Source organism: Biomphalaria glabrata, chromosome 12 (assembly GCF_947242115.1).
Source record: "Biomphalaria glabrata chromosome 12, xgBioGlab47.1, whole genome shotgun sequence".
In the NCBI taxonomy this organism is placed as follows: Eukaryota; Metazoa; Mollusca; class Gastropoda; family Planorbidae; genus Biomphalaria; species Biomphalaria glabrata.
In genome coordinates, this window is record NC_074722.1 from 26,440,330 (window position 1) to 26,462,306 (window position 21,977).

Below are 21,977 nucleotides of genomic sequence, written 5' to 3' on the forward strand. Positions count from 1 at the left end.
AAAAACTAAAAAGAAATTCTGTACAAAAAAAGAAAAGTTTATTAAAAAGCTTGCCACTGAACCCTATGTTTCTAAAAAAAAAAATCGTTTTCCTTAATTAAAAGGTATAGGCGCGTACATTCGAACAAAAACTATTTTGTTCCATATAACATCCAAATATAACTATGCAAGGAGTCATTCTTTTCCCTTTATTTTTATCCTCTAAGTTGTGAACTAATGAGCTCTTCAAGTCTAATCAACTTGAGTATTCTTTAGTACTTACAAAATGAGGTGATATTAAATAAGCATCTCTTTATGTGGACATCAATAATAAAATTAAAAAAACAAAACAAAACAGGAATACTACCCCCTCGCCCCCCAAACCTCACTTTATAAATGTGATTAAGTAATACAATTCTCTTGGTTGCAAAAGAAAGACATAGGGTTTGAGTCTTAATAAATGCTAAAATTTTTTTTTGGCTGATTGCGTTTTTCGAACGTCAAAACCCTCAAGATAAATTTAAATAATTTTTATGAAAACAAAACTGAATAAAACTTTTATTTATAAATATACGTATATTCAACTTGAGATATTGGTCTAGTAGCAACAGAATGAAATGATATTTCAACAAAAACACATTCTTCCCCACGTCTTTGATTCCGTTCAACTATCAACTACGCGACTTCCTAACATAAATTATGATTGACCAGTTCATGGTTTCATCATTCTACGCCACCAAAAAACTCATCATTACCCTGGAAACACAGACATACACTCCATAATACCATGACAATAAGAATGCTAACTATTACCCATCCCAAATTTCGCAGATATACATTTTTATATACAGTGTTTGTGTCTTATTAAATAAAGAATCCTATTGTTTAGTATTTAAAAAAAAGTTATGCATGTATTTATCTACATGGCGTCTGTTACAGTTGTATTGCTTCCCTTCTATTAGACAGGTCAACATGAATATAAATATCCTGTTTTAAAGCTAGCTCGTCTAGTTTAACTGTATACACTCATGTCTAGTACAGTGATGCCCAACCTTATTTGGTCTGCGGGCCATTTTAATTTTTGGCATTCGTGTCGCGGGCCATATCACCAAAAAGGGAAAAAAAATACAATAAGCTATTTTTATAAGTTTTATTTGTGGACCTACTTACATAAATTCATGTGATGCATGGAGTTTATCCAAAACCATCTTCTGAATATTTTGTCTGCATAGATGAAACACCAAGTCGGAGCACTGAATCTAGATGTTCATCCGTGAGTCGATTACGTAACATGGATTTCGCATATTTCATCACTGAAAAAGTTTATTCACACAAATAAGTGCTTGAAAAACTTGTGATCACCCTTAACGCTTGTTTCCGAAGATTTGGAAAAGTTTCTTAGGTAACACGCAGTAGAAGTCAATAGTCTGCATCACTTGAAATTTGTCAAGCAGGGATGTCTGGCTGTGTAAGTCAATCAGTTCCAGTTGTCGGGCACTTGACACATCGGCAGCAAATGGATTTTGAAAAAGACGGATTTCATTTTTAAATTATGAAAATCCACAAATCTTTCACAGAAATTATTCATCAAGAGCCTCAGAAGTTGGATAATTTTTTCTTAATTTAGCTGCTCATCATTTTGTAGAGTGGTTCAGGTTGGAAGTGTTGAATGAAGAGTTGCAATTTTGTTTGGAAAGCGCTCATGTCTGCACACACATGCGAAAGCAATGTGTCTTTCCCTTGTAGTTTGTTATTGAGTTCATTTAGATTTGATGTGATGTCGCATAAAATAGCCAAATCCCACAACCACGAGGGGTCGTTCAGTTCTGGCACTTGTTTTGATTATTCCATCCTAAATATTTAAATTTTGTGTCTCAAATAAAAAAAACAACTTTTTAATACCTTTCCTCAGCTTAACCAGCCCGCACTTCATTGTGAAATAGAACGTCTTCATATTTCTGTCAGAAAATCTTTGATAGTTCTGTGATTCAACGCTTGTGATTTGATAGAATGCACAGTACTGAACATAATCAGCATCACATAGTCTAGATTCAAAACCTTTCCTCAGAGATTTTGTTGGTGAATGATGCAGTGAAGCCGCAAGGGTTCAGTTCCATTCGACTCAACTTTTTAAAATAACTCTTGCTGTCAGTCCACTGTGACATCCAGGCATATTTCTAGCGCCATCAGTAATCACTCCAACTAATTTATTCCAAGGAAGAGCAAGGTCTTCTATGATGTCTGACACTTCTTTGAACATGTCTTCTGCAGTTGTAGTCCCATGTATGCTCCTCATAGCTGCTAACTACTCTTATATCAAAATTGCTGTTTGTACCGAGAATAAATACCAAGAGTTGCGCGGTATCGGTTATGTCAGTGGACTCGTCAGCAGCAATAGAAAACATTTCGAATTCTGCTGCTCTGTCTTTTAATGTGAACGGAAATTTTGTAGTGTCATGCGAGAAAAGCTGACAGCTTCTAATGCATTCTTCTTTTCAAGACATTTCTTCCACCACTGCTAGCAAGCACTTTTTTTTACACATTCGCCATTGGATAAAGGCTTCATTGCTCTATTTAGGATGTGAGCTGTAGCTGGCCCTTATCGCCGACTCATTTTCTTGTCTCTTTTTGTTAAATATTCTCGTCAATCCCACGATCTCTATTCGTAACTTGGCAATCTTGTCTTCATGGCTCAAATCAAGAATGTCACCATTTGTGTTTATGTATTTGGTTTCATAATGCCTTTTAATGTTATGTTCTTTAAAAACAGCCACACTTTCTTTACGAATGAAAAATGTTGGCTTATTATCAAATTCCACAAAAAAGTAAAGATCTGTTCACTTTTCTACATGCAGAATCCACTTTTCGTTTCTTAGATTTTCCCATTTTATTAAATCACAAACGTTAAACAATACGGTACCAATCGCTTTGACATTAAAAGAACACGACCCAAAACGAGGCATCAATGATGCTCTGTGTTGTACATACAAGGTGTCAAGGACACGGCTAGCTCAAGACAGTAGCGGAATTTTTCAAGATTTTAAAAATAGCTGTCAAGTCTTATCTACATAAAAAAACAACAACACTTGTGTTCTTACAATAAAAAAAATATTGAATATGAATATTAGAATACCAAACATAAAGATGGAATTCACCAAATAAAGAGTGAGAATTCTAACTTAAAGAAAATATCAATCGTAACTTTCTCATTTTTACATTTTTTAAAATCATTTTGTTCCAATGTTTTGGCGGGCCGGATTGAAGCACGTCTCGGGCCGGATCTGGCCCGCGGGCCGTAGTTTGGGCATCGCTGGTCTAGTAGATATAAGTAAGCTTTCCGTCTAGGTAGGTATAAATAAGATTCTAGTCAACAGCTGTGATTAAAACTGACCTTCTTTACTTGTAGAAGAGCATCTCGTGATAACATTATCTTACAGAAATTTTTTACATTTGAACCCATGCTTTGTTAAGGAACCAAACTTAGTTTTACTAGACACCTCCGGGCTCAATGAAGGACAGAAAGGAGGACAAAAAACATACAAAAGAGGACAAACCTTACAAAAGAGGACAAATCCATACAAAAGAGGGCAAACCTTACAAAAGAGGGCAAACCTTACAAAACAGAATAATCCTTTCAAAAGAGGGCAAATCTTACAATAGAGGGAAAATGCTTATAAAGGAGGACAAAGCCTTACAAAAGAGGACTAAGACAAAAAAAAAAAAAAAAACTAGACTTAGGATTACGATGTATTCAATGAAGCATGTCAGTATATTATAGGCTGTAAAACTACTGGGCTATTTAAAGTATCATATTTCTCAGATGACGCTACTTTTTTTTTGCAGAGGTCCATATTTTACGCAAAGATTTGTCCAAAACTCCAAGCACCACATGTTCCTTAACTAGTACTTTGTGTGAAAAATGTCTCTCACTGACTCCTTTAGTCCAACTAACGAGTAGTCGCTCCTTCAAAGTTAGCATGGCTGTCTGGTCGTGTGGTATGCGTTGGTCTGTCGTTCGAACTTCTCGATGGTCCAAGGTTCATACCCGCGGCCATCCCCGTTGTCCTGCGGGAGGTTTGGACTAGGAACATCCGAAAAATGCAATACATTTTACAAAAGAACACCCCCCCCCCCCAGAACTCACTAACAGGTTACTTTGGAACACCTCTGAATATAGGAATATAGGTTTAAAAAAAAGGTTTAGCTTTCTACTGTTTCTGAGTTAATGAGTTTGAATAAGAAAATACGAACGATAGAATTCATTTGATAGATTGCATGAAATAGCAGTAAACAACCGAATAATATATAGAAACTTTAATAATTGAGAGTACTTTAGACGGAGGACAGCATGTGTTCCTTTTGTCGGACGTCTCGTAACCCTAACCAAACAAGAGTTGCATTGAATTTTGCAATATGCTTAGGAGACTATCATAGTATATGTATGGGGTCAATGCAATGCAATTTTAGACAGGGCAGGCCTCAGAATAGGCAAACTAAGTAGCTGCCGAGGGCCTCCAATTGGTGGGGGCTTCGCACAGGACTCTATAATAATTATATTTTTTTTAATAAAAAAAAATAGCGAAAGTTGTGCCCAATGTTATCATTAGAGTAAACAAGGTTTTAAATAAATTGCCTAAATTTATTTTTATATTTTCTATTTCCTTTGCGGCTGCCAAAAAACCCCTCGCCTAGGGCCACCAATTATCTAAGGCCGGCCCTGTTGCAGAATCTAATGACTTCATCTAATTTATAAATAAATCCAATAGATCTAGATATATAGAGGCTAAACAACTTACCTAACGATTTCAGATATCCTTAAACTTTTAAAATGTAAGACCAAATGTGTAGATCTTATTTTCCTTACAGCCAGGCAATAGAAAAGTAATGACACACTTTCACTTCAGTAAGAAAATATTGTATTAATTATTTAATATTATAACTATTAACTAAACACTAATTGTGACTAATAGTATACAGAGATCCCATCAAAGTCTAGACTAGATACTAGATCTAATTAAGATTCTAGACCTAAATCTAGAGACAGAATCTAAATTTAGTCCAAGTTCACTAAAGAGAAAATAATCCACATTTCGCTTTAAATATTCTCCAATATAACAACAAACACATTCACTATAAAATGCTTGCTGTAAAGCAGAAGTAATTCTGCTACACGGTAGTGTAAAACCCCTCTCTATCTTTTCTCAGCAGACGACATTCACAGGAAGTGTTTAAAAGCACTAATTTCACGAAGCCTCAGCGGACCGTCACTCTTGTCAGTGTTTTTGCGTGTCTGCAACCTCGGCAGTCTGGGTTACCTGCCCTTGCGTGACATTTGATGAAACGGAGAGATAACTCGAATACAAGGCTGTAGTCGCCAGCAAATATGTTTATAGAGCAGTAGATCTATATGTAGACATGTCGTAATGCTGATCGAGTTGTCCAGCCTAATAAATCGATTTTCGCAGCTTTTAATGTAGATCTAGATATGTAAGAATATTATCATGACTGTGGTTGGTTTAATGTTGATCAAGTATGTAAAAATACTATCATGACTCCAGTGCAGGGGTTCTCAACCTGCGGATCGCGACCCCTTTGGGGGTCGAATGACGATTTGCCAGGGGTCGCCTAAGACCATCGAAAAAATGAATTGTTTTTGTCCATTCTTCTATTGCTGTGTGTGTATGGGGAGGGGGGGGTCACGGCAGAGTGGGGGGTTGTAAAAAGGGGTCGCCGAGCCTAAAAGGTTGAGAACCGCTGCTCCAGTGGCGTAGCTAGAGATTTGGGGGTACGGTGGCCTTGACCTCTTTAGGGACCCTGCATTTTGACAATCGACATCATGACATGAGATAATGTACTTAAATATATAACTCATATAACTCTGGTTATTTCATGAGAGTAACCCAGCACGGAAAGAGTTAATCTCTGTGTACACGCAACAGCGTCACTAATATAACAACATGAATAGCAAGAGTACATGACAGTGGCTTTTAATACTTAATGTAAAAAAAAAACAACTTCGGACACTCGTTTAGGGGACCCCTCAAGGGGGGCCTGGGGAGATTATCGAATTTTGACCTCCCCCCCCCCCCCAGCTACGCCACTGAATGACTCTTGTTTTAATGTAAATCAAGATATGTAAAAATACTATCACGACTAGTTGGTTAGAGAAAAAAAAAAGATAAATACCCCCCCCCCTCCTCCTCCAATCAGTCAATGCGATCCATGGGATAAATGACATCAATGTTTCTATAGCTGACAGTTAACAAGGGTGTCGCGAGACCAACACACAGCAAAAAAAAAAAAAAAATGCAACGTACCCATTACGGATGACGTACTGATTCGAAAATAAAAGCCATGCCTTCAGCAAGGTTTAAACCCGAGAGCCTTCGGTTCTGAAATCAAACGTTTTCAGTCACCACCCTCAACCCCCCAACCACCGGTACAAATGAAGCTACGAGAGAAAAAAAAACTATCAAGTAGTTCTAATCTGCCATTTGTTGGGAAAAGTAAAGGGGATTGGTCGTTGTGCTGGCCAAATGGTACCCTTGTTAATCGTTGGTCATTAAAAATATTCCCTTTTATCATCTGCCATAGAGATCGAAAGATCTGGAAGAAGATTCTTTACTTTCTTCTTGGATACTAAAAAAAAAGTTTGCTGACAGAGCTCAATGGAAATAAATAAAACATTCGATGTCGTGTATTTTAACTATGGCCCGTTTTCAACGGCCCGTTTCGGGTAGATATATAACTCTTCAAGGAAAGTCATTTAAAAACCGTTCTCTGAAATTTAATAAAGACTCAGGAATCATAAATCATACATGGCAATGAGCTAAGGTTGAGTGGGCCAGCTGTGGTAGCAGCCCTTGGCATCACTAGGAGGTATGTGGTATGACGAACGCTACTTTTTTAAATTTTTTTTTATTTCTTTAAGAATAGAAACATTTCACTGAGTTTGATTCGATCTTTCATCCATGATGATTTATATGTGTATTGAGTACAAACTCATAAACATTGAATACCTATCTGGCGAAAAAATAATAGAAAGGGAGTTAACGAACACAAAACTCACCAGAGGCCCCTGTGGGTCAGTCACACTCTCACAATTATTTTTTATTTCAGGCTCGAATTTTTTTAATTTTGAGACTCTGTATACATTGACCCCCCCCCCCCCCAGGTGCACCCATGAAGGTAAGGAGACTGGATAGAGCAATGTGAGATTTTTTTTTTCAATGGGTGTTTTAATCGGAGCGCTTGCGATTTTCTGAACTTTGCAGTGCTGAAACACTTTTATTCAAGAGGCAAAGGAGAGACGAAATTTCTTTTAAGCTTTTAACTCTGATGGTCGGTAAAAAAATTGAGACAAACATGCTCTTAAACAAGAAAATATAAAAAAAAAAATACTTAAAAAAAAAACCAACAAAGTTTATATTAAGAATAGTTGCATCCAGGGCTTTTTTTTTGTGACGGTACGCACCAGTACAGTGTACTGGTACCTTTTCCAAAAAAATATTTCTTTTCTTGTTTTTTAACGTATATTATTAATTTTTAGTAGTTAAAAGTTAGGCAATCAACTACTGAGTACCGGCACCTAATCACTGAGTACCGGCACCTATTTTTTTTAAATTTTTTTTTACAAAAAAAGCACTGGTTGCATTAATTAATTTTGTAATCAAATTAGTAATAGATCTAGACTAACAATAAAAAGCATTTGTAAAAAAAGGGGGGGGGGAACGACCTGAATTTGAACTCATGGCTCTAGCCAACATGGTAACCACTCTGCTAGTGGAAAGCTTATAAACATGGAAGATTGTTTAGTTATCTATTGTTTATATAGTCTCGTCCTATTTTTTCAGGTTGTGTTCACTAAGAGTTAGACGAACTTCTATAGAGGGGACTAAGTCAGCTTGTACCACTACTTCAGTCAAGTACAAATTCTTTCCCTTGTTTAAGATACCAAAGAAAATAATTAATTATCAATGGTTAAATAACTAATTGGTGTTTTTTAAAATTGATTCTTGTGTTGTCAGGTACAACGACCAACCGCCTTAACTAAAGTCAGGTACCCATTACTACCCACTAGAGTTGGATGGACTCAGGGGCGCCTAAAAATCCCGAAATTCAAATACGTAGTCTTCACCAAAATTTGAACCCTGGACCCCATGTTCGGAAGTCAACTCTCAGCCACCGAGCTCCCAACTAAACTTACGTATAGCTTACTAACTGGTTCACTGGCAATCCTAGTCTCATCTTTGACCTTGTCCTTGAATCAGACCAGATGTGTTGGGTAGGGAGTGGAAAGAAAATGTAATGGGAGGGGATGGGTTAAAAAAGAAGATGTTTAGAATTCTGTCAATCAGTAATCATGACGTTATCTGTTGACATTGACGTCACACTGACGCGCGGTTGATGTACACAGAGTTGGTTTAAAGGCCTACTTTCTTTATTTTCTAGTAGGGGCTTTTTAAGCCACAGATGTATCAACTATGTGACTAGGCATTCTCTTTAAGAATGTATTAACTATGTGAGTAGACATTCTCTTTAAGAGTGTATAAACCAGGGCCTGCTCTAACAATCAGGGGGGGGGGGAGCCCTATGCGAAATGGATTGCGTGGGGCACAGTCTGGGTAGGGTTAAGAATAATACGTAAAAATTAAGAATTTGTATTAGGAAATTAATTCTTGTTACATTTTATTCATTCTTTAATACTAAGTATAAAATCCCGATCAATTTTACTTTACGAGCTATGCATGTAGCGAAGTTATACAATATATAAACATAATTCTATTTCCTACATAGATCACGCTGAATAGCAAGAATTGCCAAATTGTTCAAGCTATCTTAGTGAATTATTGACCTTAAGTAATTCTTGATTAGTTTGAGGCGCGAGAAGCCTCTTCACCAGATGCCACAGTTACGGGTACAAATATTCTGAGTGCAACAAAGTAGTTTGGGAAAGAATTGTACTAGTGGACGGATAAAATTTCTACCAGGGTTGTGGCGGTATTTGGTAGAATATGCCTTAAAGATGACAATTGGTATATTTTTCAGGATATTTTTTTTTTTAGTTTCCAGGAGATTTTAATAGCTCCTGGAAAATCAGGATGCTGCGGAAACCTGTTATAAGTTATAATGGTTTAATTTTAAAATTTAGACCTAGAATTTGCGCAGGTTCTCTGAAAGTGCGGGGCCCACTGCGGCCGCATAGGTTGCAGTGACCCAAAGCCGGCCCTGGTATCAACTATGTGACTAGTCATGTTGATGAGAAGTGAACTAAGGTTACTCTATTTAGTTTTTAGTACTTGAATTTCCTTTCTTTTTTACAAGGGCTGTCAATACTTATTTTGTCACTTCTGCTAGTAGGCCTTTTTACAAAAAAAGTATTTAGCTATGGTTGACATCTTTTGATGATCAACAGAGCGATTTGAAGGAAAAAAAATAAGACAACACACCTGGCAGACTGGACCCCCCCCCCCCCCAAAGCACACACATAAGAAGGTCAGCATGATTGTATTCAAATGTGTTATTTTATGCTTCAAACTTTCGAATAGGTGTTTAGATATCTTAAAAGAAATGTGTTTATTGTCCGTTGTCCTTTCTTCATGCAGTAAATGCATTCATACCACGAATTCCTCAACCGATTTCACCAACGGTATTTTTGAGGAATAATAACACAGTCCCATTCCACGTCAACTTCAACAAATACACACACCCATATTTATTTTTTAGGTCTACATTGATACAAACAGATCAACAAGCATTAAAGGATTAATAGTTTCAGTTCCCACCTCGCAATGTAGTGTTTCACTTATGTGGCTCCCTTCCAATCCAGCCCCCTCATTTTTTTTTTCACTTTTTTTTTCGTGCTCCTCCTTAGCTATTAATGTTTTAAGCTTTTCAATTTGAATGTGTGTCTTGTTCATGAATGCATAGCAAGAGGCCAGACACGCTCAGAGACATAAACCGGCACGCTCTCTTGACAATGGACATGTTAGCAGACGCCAACATTTTTTATGGTTTCAATTTTTTTTTACATGAAAAATGTCAGCGACACAGTCTATTTATTATTGTAAGGAAATATATTTTATTACGTTTAAAATGGTTGGTCACCTGCTTACTTTGTATGCATTTCACAAAAACTGATTTGAAGAGTCAACCTATCGGCATATTAAGAACGGGAAAAGGGCATCACCAAGGAAGCCGGCACAACGAAACGCCATGTTAAAACAATATTAGAAAAGTTTCTTGGCTAGATGTACGGTACTTACTGATGGAATGGCAACATTAGAAGCATTTGTTTTCTATAAGATTTTTTTAGATGCGACCATGCAATAGTTATGAAACAGTTTAAACAATTTACATCTTCCAATCAACATTCTAAAGCGGTGAAACTTCTACCAGAATGTTCATTGATGTTACCCACCCATCAATTTTGTTATCATTAGGAGTGTAAAAAAATATCTAAGCAATAGAGTTAGATGTTATAAATAAGGGAAAATTACACTAGCATTTGCCGTCATTTAATCTATGCCAAGAGATAGGAAAGAAGACAGTGATGTAACGAACTCATTGAATACACCTCCATCTTTTAGTGCATATGAACTTTCAGTGCCGGAGTTAAGTAAATGGGGGCCTGTTAACACTGGGCATGATTTTTTGTGGGGGCTCCTTTTCAAGGTTCAACAATGTGGCTGAGAAACACGTGTTAAGAAATGGCTGTACTCTGAGAGCGTAGAGGAAAGCATTTTATAGAATTATAAAAATTCCACGTTATTTTTAACTGCAGGGTTCATAGGAGCCGTGATTTAGGAATAAGCAGCCTCGATCTTGATTTTAACATAGATTTATTTTGGTGATACGGGCACGAAACGATCTAAATCCGGCACTGAACACATCCGATAATGCTTTGCGCGAGAAGACTAAAAGTACAAGGAAAGAGTCAACATGGAACGTGTGCGCTAGAAAAAGGGGGTAAATAAAGGTATGAATTTAAAAGAAAATGATGCCCCTAAATGAAACAAGCATTGGCACTGTATACAGCATTTAGAAGGTAAAAAGATGTCAGCATGATTGTATTCAAATGTGTTATTTTATGCTTCAAACTTTCGAATAGGTGTTTAGATATCTTAAAAGAAATGTGTTTATTGTCCGTTGTCCTTTCTTCATGCAGTAAATGCATTCATACCACGAATTCCTCAACCGATTTCACCAACGGTACTTTTGAGGAATAATAACACAGTCCAATTCCACGTCAACTTCAAGAATACACACACCCATATTTATTTTTTAGGTCTACATTGATACAAACAGATCAACAAGCATTAAAGGATTAATAGTTTCAGTTCCCACCTCGCAATGTAGTGTTTCACTTATGTGGCTCCCTTCCAATCCAGCCCCCTCATTTTTTTTTTCACTTTTTTTTTCGTGCTCCTCCTTAGCTATTAATGTTTTAAGCTTTTCAATTTGAATGTGTGTCTTGTTCATGAATGCATAGCAAGAGGCCAGACACGCTCAGAGACATAAACCGGCACGCTCTCTTGACAATGGACATGTTAGCAGACGTCAACATTTTTTATGGTTTCAATTTTTTTTTACATGAAAAATGTCAGCGACACAGTCTATTTATTATTGTAAGGAAATATATTTTATTACGTTTAAAATGGTTGGTCACCTGCTTACTTTGTATGCATTTCACAAACACTGATTTGAAGAGTCAACCTATCGGCATATTAAGAACGGGAAAAGGGCATCACCAAGAAAGCTGGCACAACGAAACGCCATGTTAAAACAATATTAGAAAAGTTTCTTGGCTAGATGTACGGTACTTGCTGATGGAGTGGTAACATTAGAAGTATTTGTTTTCTATAAGATTTTTTTACATGCGACCATGCAATAGTTATGAAACAGTTTAAACAATTTACATCTTCCAATCAACATTCTAAAGCGGTGAAACTTCTGCCAGAATGTTCATTAATGTTACCCACCCATCAATTTTTTATCATTAGGAGTGTAAAAAAAAATATCTAAGCAATAGAGTTAGATGTTATAAATAAGGGAAAATTACACTAGCATTTGCCGTCATTTAACCCATGCCAAGAGATAGGAAAGAGGACAACGATGTAACGATCTCATTGAATACACCTCCATCTTTTAGTGCATATGAACTTTCAGTGCCGGAGTTAAGTAAATGGGGGCCTGTTAACACTGGGCATGATTTTTTTGGTGGGGCTCCTTTTCAAGTTTCAACAATGTGGCTGAGAAACACGTGTTAAGAAATGGCTGTACTCTGAGAGCGTAGAGGAAAGCAGTTTATAGAATTATAAAATGTCCACGCAATTTTTAACTGCCTGGTTCATAGGAGCAGTGATTTAGGAATAAGCAGCCTCGATCTTGATTTTATCATAGATTTATTTTGGTGATACGGGCACGAAACGATCTAAATCCGGCACTGAACACATCCGATAATGCTTTGCGCGAGAAGACTAAAAGTACAAGGAAAGAGTCAACATGGAACGTGTGCGCTAGAAAAAGGGGGGTAAAAAAAAAGGTATGAATTAAAAAGAAAATGATGCCCCTAAATGAAACAAGCATTGGGACTGTATACAGCATTTAGAAGTCCAAAAGATTTGCTGACGTATGGCATTGACTCGGATGATTCTGAAAGAAGTCTCAAAGAAACAATTTCGAAGAATATTTGCTAAACTTTTTGAACCTACGGTGGGTAATTAACAAACTTCTAAAGTAAATACAACAATAAATTAATGTTACTGTTGTGTTTCTACTATATACAAGACTACAATGTGTAGTGCTTACAATCAGTTACAGCGATTTCGAAGACGGGGGAATAAAGAACTATAACCTAGACTAAAGATAACGGTTAATCTAATGTATATATTACTTCCCTTTTAAGTCGAATTTTTTTTTTCACAAGAGTTGTGAACATTTAAAATTTTGATCATTTAAAACTAATAGCGAACTGGCGTCAGTCTCCAAGGTGGTCAACGAACTAGACGTATAGCCAGATGATTAACTTAGAGAGCCAGATGATTAACTTAGAGGTATAATTATGTTTTTCTAACAATAACAGAAGACTTCATGAGTGTTAAGGCTCACACACTCGTATTTTGGTTATTTTTAGTCTTACTATATACTTTCCTCTGTATCATAAACAAAGTTTCAGATATTCTCAGACTGGATACGTGTTATGTTAATTTGAGATATATATTCTGTTACATAAGACCATAGGGAAAAAATATGAACAATGTAATATTTATTTTAAATATTCATAAAAAAAAGCATTTGTATATTTAAAAAAAGTAAAGTTCTCCTTTCAGACTTTTTGGCTTTTAGGGCAGATGATGTATTCTTTACTATTCCCGAACTAATGTCAGGTACTCATTAGAGCTGGGTGGACTCAGAGGCGCCCAAAGATCCCGAAATTAAAAATCCCAGTCGTCATCAGGATTTGAACCCGGGACCCTCGGTTCGGAAGCCAAGCGCTTACCGCTCAGCTACTGCACCCCCGGCATTAGTATTTTCCGATAATTAAGATGACGAACAAAGTAGTAAGGTAAGCCAGTTATTCAAATGTTAATATTTATTAATGAATACATTAATTACACATCAAGTGTCTGTCACAAGACTGAAGGCTTTAAACAATAATGGTAACTAATAGCCAAGATTCTCCAATATTTGGTTGAGTATACGCAGGGTTTGCTCTTGGTTGGGTCTTTCTGAGATGATCTGTTGCAGGGCTTGCTGGAGCAGGGAGGCCGTGTAGTCGGTGCTGCGGGATGGCGAGGAGGTGTAAGGGCTGTAAGTAGAGGTGTAATACCAGGGGTAGCCAGTGGTGTATTGGTAAGCGTTGGTGGTGTCGTAATACCAAGTGGAATAGCCTGAGTAAGGGGAATATGTGGTGCTGTAATACCAAGGGTAGCCAGTGGTGTATTGGTAAGCGTTGGTGGTGTCATAACACCAAGGGGAATAACTCGAATAAGGGTAATATGTGGTGCTGTAGTACCATGGGTAACTGGTTGAGTAAGGGTAATAAGTGGTGGTGTCATAATTGTAAGGGTAACTGGTTGAGTACGGGTAATAGGTAGTGCTGTAGTACCATGGGTATCCCGTTGTGTATGGATAATACGTACTAGTATAGTTATTGTTAGGGTAATTTGTGGAGCTAGAATACCAAGGGTAACTCGTTGAGTCGGTGTAGCTAGTGCTATACTGGTAATAAGTCGAGCTGTCATAAAAAGGGTAATCGCTAGTGTATTGGTATGACGGCGTAGTGTCGGTGTTGTAGCCAGTGGTTGAGGTGTACGCTGGTGGCTAGTTTGTGGGAGACATGAAAGCCTCAATGCCGCATTTGTTTTGGTAGTTCAAGGAGTAGAGTGTATAAGGACTGGAGTGAAGCGAGTCGTTCCTAGTACCCAGACCTCCATCGACGATGGTCACAACGTCATTGTTGTAAGCAGTTGCGTTGACGATAAGCTGCAAAGATTACAATCAAATAAACAAGAGAAAAAAAAAAGAGAAATAATATTTGTATGAAAGTTATTTAAATTTAAGAAACAACCTTTTGTTCGCTCACCCCCTCACTCTCCCTCCAGCTAACTTTGGATCCTGTGGGAGCGCAGAAGGCTTATGAAAATAGAAGGTTTTATAGTTATCTATGGTTAGTTTCAAACTGAAACATAAAGTATAAAGGGGGCCAATTCAACTTATACCACCATATCAGTTACGTACAATGTCTTTCCCTTGTTGGATACTAAAACAAAATATGTAATTAAAAATAGTTAATTAACTAAGTGATTATTTTTTAAAATGATTTTTTGTTTTGTCTGGTAAAAGATAAAATTGTGCATAATTTCCGACATATCCGAGATTTGTTGTTGGAGAAATATTAGGTCTAAACGTTTAACCAGACAGAGTGAGTTTATATAAGCTTTCTAAAAAGGGAGGCGATGTCCAGGCCAAAAGAAACAATATATAGCCTGGGAACAAATTAACGGGCGTGGCCGGTGTGTAATGCTAGTGTTCCTATAAAAATTGCACTTCACTCTAGATCTCTTCATCTGTACTTTAATCACCTCTAGATCCCCGATTAGTACGTCTGTGTTTAATAATCCTTTAAATAATCAACGTCTATTATCAGTGTTAGGGTTAAGTCTTGTCTGATTGTAGCAATAAAAAATATAAACATGAATATAGAAAACATTCCACTGCCATTTTGGCTAAAATTTTAGCTGAGAATCGGGCTAGAAATTTTTTTCAATTATGACTTTCCTTGAGCTCAAAAATATTTCCTTAATTGAACTTTCTTGGAGGTATTGGTATTTCATTATAAGACTATGGGCCTGGCCAGTCACAAAGAATTATCAAAAGAGTAGTCTCTATAATATTGACCAATTCATGCATTAAGTTTGAACTGCACTCATCACACCCATCTCGCGAGGATTTCCTACAGGGATGATCTCTGGACAGTCTAAAGTACTCACTTGAAATCCACGATAAGTAGCAGAGCCATCAGTCTTGAAGTCCAGAGTGAACGAACTATCCGCGGGAACAATGTACTGGAACACACGGTCTTTGGTCCAGTTCCCACAAAATTTGACTCCGTTGATGCACAGGCTGTCGTAGGAACAGGAGGATATCTCAGACTCGAGGTCAAAAGTACTGAAAGAAGTCAACGAAAAACCATTTGAAGAAAAGACGCACACTCTCTAACTACTTTAGAATGATTTATTAACTCGAAAAGCCATAATTCGTTAGCTCTTTATTGTATCTCGTGTACAATCAGTGAGGCTTTTTAAAAAATAGAAATGTGAGAATCTGGCTATATGAGACTTAAACTTAATCAAATGAGCTATATGAGACTTAAACTTAATCAAATGAGCTAAGTGAGACTTAAACCTAGCAATAAAGATTTTCAGATTTAACCTGACTATAAGCCGGCTGCTTGTTAGTGTGGTTACTGTGGTTACTGTGGTATGCGTTCTGGAGTGTCGTTTCGATGGTCCCAGGTTTGATCCCTGACAGCCGAAATCCCATGCCGTTCTGCGAGAGGCTCGGGCTGGGGTGTAATGATTGTCATTTCAAAACACTCGAAACATGTATCACAACATGAAGCCTCATATATGACAAAATGAAGCCTCAACTTTCACAATGGGACGACATCTATCACAACGTGAAGCCTAATCTATAACAGCTTAAAGCCTCATCTATCACAACGTAAAACATCTAACAAAAAGTGAAGCCTCATGCTACTATAATGCTACTTCACAACGTGAAGCCTCGTCTATAGCAACCTAAAGCCTCATGTATCACAACGTAAAACATCATCTAACACAGCTTGAAGCCTCATGTAACATAATGTGAAGCCTCATCTATCAAACCTGAAGCCTTAACTATTACAAGGTGAAGCCTCATCTAAAATAACATGAAACTTCATGCATAACAGCCTAAAGCCTCATATATCATAAGTTAAGCCTCATCTATCACAACGTGAAGTCTCAGCCATAATGTCAAGAAGCGTCATCAATCACATCGAAAAGTCTCATCACCACAATGTTAAGCCGCATCTATCAAAACGTATAGCCTCATCTAACACAATATGAATACTCATCTTTTACGATGAAAAGCCTCATTTATCACTGAAGCCTTATTAATAGCAACATAAAGTTTCATCTATCACAAAGTGTAGCCTCATCTATCAAACCTGAAGCCTTAACAATTACAAGGTGAAGCCTCATCTAAAATAACATGAAACTTCATGCATAACAGCCTAAAGCCTCATATATCACAAGTTAAGCCTCATCTATCACAACGTGAAGTCTCAGCCATAATGTCAAGAAGCGTCATCTCTCACAACGTGAAGTTTCATCTATCACAATGTGAAGCCTTATCTATAACAACATGAAGCCTCATCTATCACAACGTAAAGCCTCATCTATCACAATGCGAAGCCTCATCTATCACAATGTAAAGCCTCATCTATAGCAACCTGAAGCATCATCTATCACAACGTAAAGCCTCAGCTTTCACAACGTGAAGCCTCATCTCTCACAATGTGAAGCCTCATCTATCACAATGTAAAGCCTCATCTATAACAACCTGAAGCCTCATCTATAACAACGTGAAACCTCATCTCTCACTACGTAAAACATCACCTATCACAATGTGAGGCCTAATCTTTACCAACATGAGGCCTATCTGAAGCCTTATCTATCATAAGTCATCTATGACAACGTAAAGCCTCATCTATCAGAAGGTAAAGCCTCATCTATCACAACCTAAAACTGTATTATATTACAATATGTCCTTAAGATAACGATGAATGATATTCAACTCACTCGATTCTGATATTGAGAAGAACAGGCTGAGACACAGTTTTGAAGGTGAAATGGCATCGTGTGTTGTCCAGGTAATTTCTCTCTGGAAAGTTCGGACTGGTCACGTGAAATAGGTCACCAGGCACGACTAGAGCTTCATCGGTTACACAAAGCTGCACAGGTCTGAATCCGAATCCATACTAGACAGGAAAACAACAGATAATTCATTATGGACAATTATTATATTCTAGCTACTAGATGGACATCCTACACATAATTCAATTGTGTTTTAAAATAAAGTCTTGGTATAATTATGCATATCTGTAAACTAATTTAAATATTTTTATTATATTATTGAGTCTACACAACTCTCACGGGTACCAGACATTAGATGGGTAAAAGTAAAGGCGGTTTGTCGCTGGCCATAGGACAACATCGTTAGCATTGGGCCACAGAAACAGAGGAACTTTAAATCATCTGTCCAATACATCGCTGGGGTCTGAAAGGGGGAACTTAAGTTTTATTTTTAAATACATAATAATATATAATAAAATCCATTGTATTCATTGATATCTTTACGATAGGTTGAAATTTTTATTTTATTTTACTGAATTCATTTTCTTAAAAATTATTTTTCATTCATCTTTTATTCTTTTATGTCCAAAATTCATTTGTGGACCTGTGGGAGGGGGTATCTTGGAGGAGGTTTTCTTGCTGCTTTTGGGGCGCTCAGCAGACACAATTTAGCTCGAGTCAGGATTCGAACTCAAGCCCCATTGATACGAATACAAAAAAAAAGTAAGTAAAGTAAAGGTACCCCTTTCAGACTCTGTGATCTATAGTAGCAGATCTGTTTCTATGACCAACAGTTAACGAGGGTGTCATGTTGCCAGCACAATCTGGATTCCAATTAGATTGACGTCATGTGCACCATGACCTCTCAAGGCCGCGCGTTAAAAATGTAATCCTTTTTATAGATTTACAACTGAAGCGAATGTTCGGATCAAAAATTAAAACAACAACTTTTAAATGTGAATTATACTCAATAAGTAAGTTAATAAATTGAAGAAAAAAAAACATTAATAATGAGCCATTAATATTGTTTGATTTTGACCTTAGTAGTTTTTTTTTTTTTTTTTTTTTTTTTTTGCGAATTCGTGCACCCATCAGGGAGGACAAAATTATCAATCAAGAAGTCTGTGACCTATTTTAAAGACTTACCTTCCCTGATGTCTTTTTAAAAAAATTATTTTAAAGTGGTTTATTTTTTACGCAAAAGCTGCTTGAATAACTAAATTTTAGAATATAAAAAAAGCGGTTACACCAGAAATTTGAAAGATATAAAATATGATATTTGATTTTCAATATCTTTTGTAGTTTTAGCGATGAAACGTGACTGACGGATGTACTGACAAACCACACAAAATTAATACCAGCTTTTCCCATTTCGGGGGCTAAAAATTACCAGTAAATAGACAAATCAGTAAATATAACTTTAAATAAATATAAACTATTAAAAAGTGATGGAAACAATTTAAAGGTATAAGAAATAAGAGGGCAATACAATGTATGAAAAGAAAATGACTGAAAAGTTATATTTTAAAATCAGGGCCAGCCCTAGAAATTGCGGGGCCCTATGCGAAACGGATTGCGCGGGCCTAGTATTCTGGGTAGGGATCATCATAATGTCAAAATTTAGATTTTTTTAGTTAGAAAATACTTTCGTCTTTGAAATAAATTTTCATAAAATGAAAGCTCACAATGCTGTTTTTTATCTATTGACACCCCAAAAATGACAATATTGTCCATTTTTCAGGAGATTTGAATAATTTCAGGAGATTTCCAGGACTTTTTCGTATATTTTGCCTTTTCAGGGGATTTCCTGAGACTCGAGAGGCCGTGAAAACCCTGTTATTTTTATTTAAGTTATAATGGTTTAAATTAATAATTGACACATACAATACGACCGCATAGGTTGCAGTGACCTTAGACCGGTCCTGTTTAAAATGCATGTTTGTGTGTCCATTCAGAAGTCAAATCGCTCTACATACAAGACGCGCTCTGATATAACGGTTGTAGCTCATGAATCAAAATTTGATCTATCGAGAGACCTCTCCCCCCCCACGAGTTACAAATCTAAATTCATTCTAACACAAACCTGCCTTGGTTCCAGAACGCGAGCACCAGCCCACACCAGCAGACTGCTCACCACAAGGTAGACACTGAGCTTGGACATGGCGGCGAGTCAATGAGACACGACAAGGGCACTCAGCACTTTATTTATATTTTCGGTGCATATGATGACAAGACACTATTCTCGTCAACACCTGTCTCTGTCTCATAAAGGATTGAGTGCAACCATGTGACTTAACTCCGATACTCTGTAAACTCATTAATTAAGTAGAAGAAATGCACTAGTCGGTAAAGTCTTTACTTCAAGAAACAAGAAAAATAAAAAGCTTGAAAAAAAAAAAAAAAAAAAAGTGATAATAAAAATGGAAAGGTAGACCTAGTTATTCGTATTTACGATGGCTATGTGACATAATATCAAGCAAAATATAAGAAATGGATGGCTTCCTGGTCCTGCGGTTTGCGCGCTGGACTGTCGTTCAGAATTATCGATGGTCCAGGGTTCAAAACCTGCCCGCTCCCATCCCCCGTCGTCCTGAGGGAGGTTTGGACTAGGAAGTAATTATCTTCAACTATGAAGGAACATCCGAAACATGTAAAACATTTTACAAACATTTTATAACAAATACTTTAAAAAAAATTTTTTAAAGGGAATAATTACATATATCTCAATAATTTAAGAATAATTTATTATCATTGTTTTATAAACTATTTGGTTAATTGTTTTATTGATTCATGTGTTCTCTTTGACAATAAATAATTGTGCAAAGTTTCATCTTGATCTGAGAATGGGAAGTGGGAGAAATAACGTGTTCAAAATTTGTATGAGACAGAGCGAATGGATATAAGCTTTGTACAAATAGATATATAGACTTAGCCTATAGGCTTATCGAGCGGCCTTACGGAATGTACGAAGGAGAGTGAGGTTTTTAAGAAGAATTGTATGTTACAAACCTGGTTTTTATTTTAGAACTTTTGAAAGTTGTGTTTGTTGTTGTTTAATTATAGTGGGAAAAAATAACTGGGAAATAAGATTTACGAGGTGATTGTTCTGTAATTGTAATTTCCAGATTAAGTTTATTCAATAGATTCTCAATAATAAAAAAAATATAATTTTTTTTAGAACGAGAGAATAATGTGTTCTAAACAGATTGTGTTCTAAACAGATTGTGTTCTAAACAGATTGTGTTATAAACAGATTGTGTTGTATGTGTTATAAACACAATGTGTTATAAACAGATTGTGTTGTATGTGTTATTAACAGAATGTGTTATAAACAGATTGTGTTGTATGTGTTATAAACAGAATGTGTTATAAACAGAATGTGTTATAAACAGAATGTGTTATAAACAGATACTTTCTCCTCTCTTTCCTCCATCTCTTTCGTTCTCTTCCTCCCTATGTATACTTTTTCTTTTTGTTTCATTTCTCTGTCTGTATAGAAGACGAAAGAGAGAGAGAGAGAAAGAGAGAGAGAGAGAGAGAGAAAGAGAGAGAGAGAGCGAGAGAGAGAGAGAGAGAGAGAGAAAGAGAGAGAGAGAGAGAGAGAGAGAGAGAGAGAGAGAGAGCGAGAGAGAGCAGACAGCGTGAGTGCTTATTGATGTGGATTTAGGATTCGCAAAGGAGATTTCCATGGTAGACTAAACAATGTCAAGGACGCTGATATAAATGTCACTGTTGTCAATTAACAAAAAGTGTGCTCTAATTTTAACAATGTTTCAATGCGTTGCAGTTGACCTTTGTATCAAGTCTTGATTAAAAATAGTTTCAAGTCATAGAACAAAAGTCTAATGAGTCCTCCATCTTCAAACTATTTGGTGCGATAAACTGAAGTTAAAACATGGTTAAAACATGGAACTATACTAATGGTTAAAAAAATGATTCCGAGTGCTTAAAATGTTCACAATGGATCCTATACTTAAAAAAAAAAGAAAAATACTACTAACAAAACTTATATTAAGCGTAGCTGTATGAATTCATTTGTATCAGTCATGTAATTAAATTTGTAATAGATCTTTACTAACAAGAATAAATCTGTACGATTTGAAATATTTTTACCAATTGTTCTTGCTTTCTCAATACGATATGATCCTATCACTGTCTGGACCAGTTTGAAAAAGGTGGGGGTGGAGGGGGGGAGAAGGGGGCATCTGGGTGAATGTAACAGGGATCCCTTTTAAAATGCATTTATGTTTTAAAAAAAGTTGAACGACCTGAATTCGAACTCGAGGCCTCACTGCCTCCTCAAGTTAATTTCCAATAATAAATTAACTAATCGGTAACTTAAAAAAAAAATGATTTTGGTTTTGTCAGGTAAAAGAAATAATTTGGTAAAATTTTAGCTCGATTCGAGATTGGATGTGGGATAAATAACATCTACAAACTTTTTACCAGAGAAACAGACAGACAGAGTGAGTTGATAAAGGCTTTGTAAAAACATAGTGTATCACCAATTCCTGTATTTTTTTTTTGCCATGTATGAAAATCTGCAATAAAGTTTCTAACAATTTTCTTTCTGAACTAGACAAGCGGACGTGAACT

The 21,977-nt window shown here is 36.5% G+C and overlaps 1 protein-coding gene and 1 pseudogene across 1 annotated transcript in view; both read right to left on the reverse strand.

The window, feature by feature from the left end:
• The window catches only part of LOC106076351 (uncharacterized), a 55,946-nt gene extending 50,626 nt beyond the window's left edge, over positions 1-5,320 (reverse strand). Inside the window, exon 1 of the mRNA XM_056005262.1 lies at positions 4,776-5,320. The gene's annotated coding sequence lies outside the window, so the exon portion shown is untranslated. The remainder of the gene's footprint in view (positions 1-4,775) is intronic.
• An 8,230-nt stretch (positions 5,321-13,550) lies between these two features.
• On the reverse strand, positions 13,551-19,611 carry LOC106058568 (prisilkin-39-like; annotated as a pseudogene).
• Positions 19,612-21,977: the final 2,366 nt, after the last annotated feature.